Below are 8,331 nucleotides of genomic sequence, written 5' to 3' on the forward strand. Positions count from 1 at the left end.
CAAAAGGTTTCCTAAAAGCACCTACCAGTGGCCCAGTGATCAAACCAAAAAGCACCGTAAAGATAACTGTAACTAAATAATGTTACCATACACCCATCACCTAACAACTGAGACCCTAACCTGAAATCCTGAAGTAAATAAAAACACTTAAAGGAAATCCTTCCACATTTTTATTTTTTAAATGAAGAATGTGCTCTCTCTCTCTCTCTCTCTCTCTCTCTCTCTCTCTCTCTCTCTCTCTCTCTCTCTCTCTCTCTCACCCTAATGAGAATAAGTTCAGCCAACAGCTCCCACTAACAAATTCAAACACAAGCAGGCTTGTCATTACAAGTGAAGAAACCCACAAACATGCTAATTCTAAATGACAGGCTTACACTTTGCAGATATAACAAGTTATTCTGGGTAACCTATTATAGACAAAAGAGTCACCTATTTACTTTTAGAATTTTTGTCTTTAAAAAACAAAACAATCTGAAAGCATGAGATAAATCAAGGGTGTACAAATGAATCTCAGTGGGAGTTGAATAAAATAAATAGAAATATAAGGATATGCTCCATGCTGTATATTTCACCTTACTCATGTGTGAACATATAGAGCCATGGCCTACAGACTAACTACAAATAAAGTCTATCTGATTGCCCAGTAGCTTTAAACAATAACGATTTACACATTTATTTCATTTCAGCCTGTTAGTATAGTACAGAAACTGAGCCTAAGCCAGATAAAGACATACACAAACACGACCCACAATTAGCCAGCTCATGAAACTTGTGAAACACAAGTTAATTTCATAATGGCTGACTAACTTAAATTTAAAATGTCCTGTGGGCTGATTCACACACACACACTCACTCACACACTCACACCCACTCACACAACTGACTTGTTATACTGGTTTGTGGAAGGACATGGCTTTAAGAAAAACAGCAGGGCACATAGAATAACGTTGAACATAAACCACAGCATTTCAGCATGCTACTGTAAAATGTGTTGAAGCGAAATGGCAGCGCTCCAAGGGTCTGGCGGTTTATTAGACTCGACCTGGCATAACGTAACTTTAAGTAGTTTCAGACTCACGTGAAAGCTGCCTGTCCTTAATGAACCCTCGCAACTGCTTTTCACAAGCCAGTGGGGTTTGATTATATAAATTATTCAATACCGTGTCTGGATCTTACAGTCTAATAAACCCAGACAGACATGCCTTAACACACTTTTAATTTTTGTCTCTTATTAGGTTAGCAGATCAGTGCACATCTTTAACCCATTTGCTTTTAATAGCTCTGAGTAGTAGGTTTTTAATCAGAATTGTACCTCTGTAGGGGGGCATGGTGGCTTAATGGTTAGTACATTTGCCTTTGGGGCTAGGGGTTTCATTCACACCTCTTCCCTCTTCAGAGTTTGCATGTTCTCCCCATGCTTCTGGGGTTTCCTCTGGGTACTCCAATTTCCTCCCCCAAAGACATGCGTTGTCGGCTGATACGCATCTCTAAATTGTCGGTAGTGTGTGGATGTGTAATGAAGTAGCCATCAGCATTTCTAAGTACAGAATGTTTTATCAGCATTTAATATTTCAGAGTAATGCTGCATTGCTGACTGACATCCTCCTCCCATCAAAGGCTGCATTGTAATATAATATCAAGTAAGCAGTGTGTATGTGTGGGGGCATTTTTTTCATGCCTCTCTGGTTTCCTAGAGCCTCAAGCAGCACTACAGGGTCTTAAACAGCGTGTGTCAGGAATTTGTGTGTAGGCAGTGCAGGATTTTCCTCACACAGCACTGGTTGAAGGTGTTTGAATGCATTTGTCAGCATGTTTCAAATTGTTTCAAAATCACCATATGCCACCTTAAGTAAGCAAAATGCACTAAAGTACACAGTTTAGGACACGTATTATAGTTTCAGAAGACAAGGACACGAGTTCAGCTACAACCTGTGCTTCATCTTGTCTTAGGCATTCACCTGTCCTACTGCTAAATGTCACAGTTCAACTGCAGTCCAAAATGGCTGTATTACAAAGCTGAAATGTAAGCCAAACTCCTTTTGGTGTGCCAGCAAATACCGTATTTGCCAAGGAGCTTAGAGCAGCTTCTGGATAACCTTAGATTACTTAGCAAAGTTCTGCTTGATCCAAGATAGTGATATGGGATCAATTCTTATTTAGTAAGAGCAAAAAGTATGGGTCAAACCATACTACAAACCAATTTGACCAAGTTTCCATGGTATTGTATAATCATATATGAGCTTTCTCGATTCAGGTGTGTGATATGACATTAGACATAGAGGCTTATATGAAAGTGGATATTGTATTAATGTTGCCACCTGGCTGAAAGCATCATTGATGTCACTGTGTACCAGTAAAGCACACATCATTTACATATTTGCAATAAGAATATTATTGAAATGGCGCTCACAAAATGGTACACAAAGTACAGATAATAAAGTGACAAAACATTTCCATGTGCACACCTTGAGATATGTTATACAGTATGGTCTTAAAGGTGCAGTTTGTATTTATATATATATATATATATATATATATATATATATATATATATATATATATATATATATATATATATATATAATAATCTATATTATTATAATATAATAATCTATATCTATAATAATCTATAATGTTATTTATTTTATTTTATTTTTTAAGGGATTCGCGATATTAGCACGTAATAGATTTGGCTGGATTTCTTCATTTCAGGCTTCCATTTATTTTCCCTGGATATTAGCTCTACTCCCAGCTGAAATGTTTTCCTTAAAAGGGACTATGCAAGGCATGCATAGTTTTAACATGAGATGGTGGGGCTGCAAGTGGTTTCAACAGAAATGGTGGTTTGGAGGAAGGAGAAAATGTATTTTTTATTTATTTTTTTAAATGTACTTGCAATTCCCCACACACGCAGCAGAGGGCTCTAAACTGACAAACTGCTCCTCTAAAGCAGGATAGCCTACTTTTTTCTAAGAAGAAGCATACAAGTTAAAAACTCAGAGGAAACCATTCTTAATGACTAATATCTTATGCCAAACACTGCTATATTGAAAACACACTGTTCCGTCATTAGGTGTTATTATAACCGGAATTCTCCATAATGTTCCACCACTAATACACAGTAATTACAAGCTGCGGCTTTGAAAGGGATTTTACAGGAAGACGTTGGACCATGTTTGGTCCACTACTATATACAGTTGATCTTATGATGAGTATACAATTTACAGAAGGGGAGAGAGATATAGAGAGGAGAGAGGAAGTGTTTGTTATTTTGATGTGTATAGGATTAGCATGATTACTTTGATTTGACTGGAGCTGGAGAGAATTAAAGGGGCTGAAAAGAGTTCGAGATCAGAAACCAGGACTGAGCAGCACCACAGAATGACTAGGAGTGTGTGTGTGTGTGTGTGTGTGTGTGTGTGTGTGTGTGTGTGTGTGTGTGTGCGCGTGCATGTGTGAAAGAGAGATTTACATCTGTTTATCTGCTTTTAACTTTAATTATAGTCGCTGCTGAGGAGTGAAATCAGCTAATATGATTTAGTTCCAGCGTTGCCATGGGTTCCATCCAAGGCCAGGAGTGTACATACAGATCTCATGAAGGTCATACTTTTATTATGTAGGAAAGAGGTTTTACTTCTCTTCCTATCTTGATCTGAGATACTCGAACGCATGAAGAGGATTTGGAGCATATCATTCCCCACAGAGACCATTCTTCTGGCATTGTCAGCTGGAAAAGATGTATTCGCTGTCTTAACATGTTGTGGAGGAACCATGTGTTAGCCTTCACCCTCCCAAATTGGAAGCCATCATATGATAAGGGAGTTGCAAAATGGGTGGGAATCACCAAGAGCAAATAATATGGACAGGAAAATTCATTTCTAATTATGCATTTGAAAATCATCAAGGAAAAATATAGCACATCAGATCACTGTTCATTTCAGTATATCCAGCTGAAAAGAAGCCATAAAGTAAACAGGCAACATCAGAAAACCTCATACACACAGTCCCCATCTCTCCTTACAGCTATCACTTTCAACTGAGAAACGAAGAACCACAGAGAACCAACACTCTCACATCGACTGCCAGAACATATGCAACATGACCTTCAATTCAAAACACCAAGAATTATAATAAAAATCCTTCATAGAACCAGCATTACAACTTACAAACTGCACCACATGGGATTCCACACTACCAAGACTTAATAGATGTTTGTTTCCATGCTTTCTGGTTTTGTCACTGCATCCAGAATTTATGCGATCCTCAATCTTAGTGTCTCCATAAGCATCATCTTATATTGTGACATCTCCACATTACTCAACACTCAAACATCTTCATTTTAGTTTTTAATATTTGTCTCCGAAGATAAGTAAAAAAAATAAATAAATAAATAAAAAGTTGAAGAAAATTTTTTGAAAAAAAACCTTATCATAAAATCTCAACATACAATCCTTGCCTTTCAGGCTTGACTTGTTGTACTTCTTTAAATGTATGGTGCATGGTGTGTTTTTTCCCCTCCCTTTTAACATACAAAGACAAATATTAGGAGGTTATCATGTTTGCCTCATGCCTCCAGGGTTGGGGTTCGTTTCCCATCTCCGCCCTGTGTGCACAGAGTTAGCATATTCTCCCTGTGCTTCGGGGGTTTCCTCCGCTTTCCTCCGTCAGTCCAAAGACATGCATTGTAGTGCGATTGTGCCCTCTGATGGACTGGCACCCCGTCCAGGGTGTCCCCCACCTTGTGCCCCAAGTGCCGCCACCTTGTTCCCTGGGTTCCCATTACCTGTGGGATTTTATCAGACCAGTCACACAGACAGCTGACAGTTTGCACAATTGAAGAATTTCTGCAGGGCGAGAAGGTAATTTGCATGCATTGCATCCTTACCAGGGCCTTGACCTTAATGCAGTTCATCACTGTAACTAACCCGAGTGGACAGGAGTTTGTTCCTGTAATGCTCTATAGAGATGAATCCTGATTTCAGTCGTTATCGGCTGATGGCAGACAGCGTGCATGGCACCATATGAGTGAACATTTTGCGGATGTCAGTGGTGTGAACAGAGTGGCCCATGACAGTGGTGGGGTTTGGGTAAAGGCAGGCAAATCCCAAGTGCATTTCATCAGTGAAATATGATTGCACAGAGATACCAAAGTGAGATCCTGCGGTGCATTATCATATAATTTATGCACCACCATGACCTCATTGTTCAGCATGCCAATGTATGATTCCCTGTTGCAAGGATCTGTGCACATTTCATGGCAGCTCAAAATGTCCCAGTTCTTCAGAGTCCTGCATACTCATCAGATATCTTTGGAACGCTCTGGACTGGTGTACACAATCCTGCGTTTTCTAGCTTCCACCAATACCTGAGTGGGACAAAATTCCCCAGGCTAGTATAAACAAAATGATGAACACTGTATGAAGAAGATGGGTTTTGCTGCTACAGGCAAATGGTGGTCAAAAACCTAATGAATCAATACCATTGTCAGATTTATATATATATATATATATATATATATATATATATATATATATATATATATATATATATATATTGCATAGAGCAGTTTATATAATTTATATAGTTTATGTATAAATTCCACCCAAAAATATGCTTTATACTAAATTACATGCCAAAATACATATCATCAAGGTGATGTAGCTTGTTCTGTTTTCCTTTTTAGGTGGTATCCTTTTTTTTAAATATTAAAACATGTTATTAAACTGTAATTAATGTAACTAAATCGACTCAAGCAGTTGATAGCATAGCAAAAGACACTGTCCTAATTACTGTTACACCCTCTCATTTAGGTTTCAGGCAGGAGGTAGGAGTGGGAAGTCAGCAGTGTACGATCAGCACTTCCCCAGTCCTTTCGCTGTGTGTGTTGAGTCACTAGGTGGAGACAGTGTATTCTCTGATTTTGGACAAGGCCTGCAGATAAAGTGTTGAGAATCCTGAGGCTTCAACAATGAGGCTTTTGAAGCTTTTTAGAGCTGCAGGCCAGCAAATTTCTGCTTTCTGCAGAGTAATGTGATCAACCTCACACTGCTGCTGGGACTTTGTTGTGAAAAAGGAAAATGGAGAGAAATGAGGATCGTGAGAGGGTGTAAGAATGTTCAGATTTTGAATAGTGCTGGTTCTTATTATTAACTTTTTCCTTTTTCAGATAACACTGGTAAATAATAATAAATAAATAGGAGCTGGTAAATACACTTTGTTTGTGTGTGTGTATGTGTGTCTTTCCAAGTCTGCCTTAAGGTTCCTCTGTGCTCTAACACAATGTGTCTCTGTAAGTCTTTGGCATACAGTCAGAAACGGTGTGATTAGAGTAATGGGGAATGTAGACACAGAGAGAGAGAGAACCCTTAAATTATCTATACTCACCTCTCCTTTCACTCGTCATTATTCCTACTGCTTGTCTTTTATATACACTATGTCTCTGTATCTACGTTCTCCATGTCCAAAGTTTTGATTCTATAAAACAAGGACAACATGACACAATGGGAACACAAGCATAGTGTCTAACTCTCTGAAATATGATCCAGGGCAGCCCGTTCCCTCACTGGTCAGCACCTGCATGAATAAATGCAGACATTTAGCTGGGAAGGGAACACCTGTTGTGGAAATATGGAGAAAAGTGGCCGGCGTTCACAGGTGCTGACGAGCACAAAGACAAACTCAAACGTCATGATGAAATGTCTGCAAAATCACCTGTTTTTCAGGCCTATGAGCTAAAAGTATGCTCTAAAAAAGATCAAGAATTTCAGGTGGACATTTTGTTAAATAATGTAAATTTCCATATAAACAGTTTGACAGACCCATTATGCTTTGCTTTGTTCTGCCATACCCAGTCAATTGTCTAGATGTGCATGTGTGAGTGTGTGTGTGTGTGTGTGAGTGAGACTAAAGGCCTGTACATCATCTACATCACTTCATCTGATTACAGCCTGCAGTTGTTTATTAGGAGAGTTTGATTCTGAGTTAAACAGAATACATGGCCATGTTTATGTTCAAAGTCTAAGGACACAGTCTGAATTTAGTATATAAAATACACAGTATTTAAAACTGCTCTCCAGTTTCTTCCTAGTACGCTAAATAAGTCTGTGCAATACATTAAAATGTTAAGAACGTAGAAGAACCTGATAATGCAAACCTTTATGCCGCCATCCACCTCATTAGACCATCATCTTAAATGCGACACCTGTCCATCACAGCATCAAACACACTCCTTCACACCTAGGGGTAATTTAGAATAGCCAACCAACCTACTACAGTGTGCTGGGAGGTGGGAGGAAACAGGAGGAAACCAACACACAGAAACGCAGAGCTCAGGATAGAACGCTGGAGCTGTAAGGCAGAAACCCAGTCATGGTGCTGACCATCACTTCATCTGATCAACACATTTTAAGACTACACATTTCTGAGTTCAATATCTCAATGCATTTACAAATTTAGCTGATGCTTTTATCCAAAGCGTCTTACCATTGAGACAGGATACAACTGAGCAGCTGAGAGTTAAGTGTCTAAGACTTAGTCAAGGACTCAGCAGTGGCAGCTTGGTGGTGCTGGAAATTGATCTCAAATTATTCCAACTAGTAGCACCCCAAAAAAAACAACTAAACCACTACTTCCACTTGCGTAACAGCTTGAATAGCTGGGAAGGATTGATATTCTTATATCCTGTATATCCTAATATATTCTCACTGGCCACTTTATTCAATTCAATTCAATTTTATTTGTATAGTGCTTTTAACAATGGACATTGTCTCAAAGCAGCTTTGCAGAAATATATAAACACAGGATACAGATTTTAAGTTTGTGAATTTATCCCTAATGAGCAAGTCGGTGGTGACGGTGGCGAGGAACAACTCCGTAAGATGATATGAGGAAGAAACCTTGAGAGGAACCAGACTCAGAAGGGAACCCATCCTCATCTGGGTAACAACGGATAGTGTGAAAGTAAAAGAAAGTCCATTATGGTTTTAATATGAAGTCTGTTTTGTTGAACTAGTCCACTGTTCACTAAAGGAGACCCGAGTGCAAAACTGCAAGTGGTAATTGCAGTCCCAAGGCCACAGCAGCAATCGTAGTCCCAGCAACCACAGTGAGAATGTCCATGTGGAATTGAGGTCCAAAACTATTTCATGGTACTTGAAGTACCATCATAAGCAATCTCCAGGCTGTAGCCTCCAGTTGATGAGGCTTTATGAGTGCGATTATCCACTCAGCCAATCATGGGACAGAGGCACAATGCATAAAATCATACAGATACACATCAAGTGCTTTAGTCAATGTTCATATCACACATTTGAATGGGGGAAGTGTGATCTG

Source organism: Ictalurus punctatus, chromosome 7, assembly GCF_001660625.3.
Source record: "Ictalurus punctatus breed USDA103 chromosome 7, Coco_2.0, whole genome shotgun sequence".
NCBI classification, from domain to species: domain Eukaryota; kingdom Metazoa; phylum Chordata; class Actinopteri; order Siluriformes; family Ictaluridae; genus Ictalurus; species Ictalurus punctatus.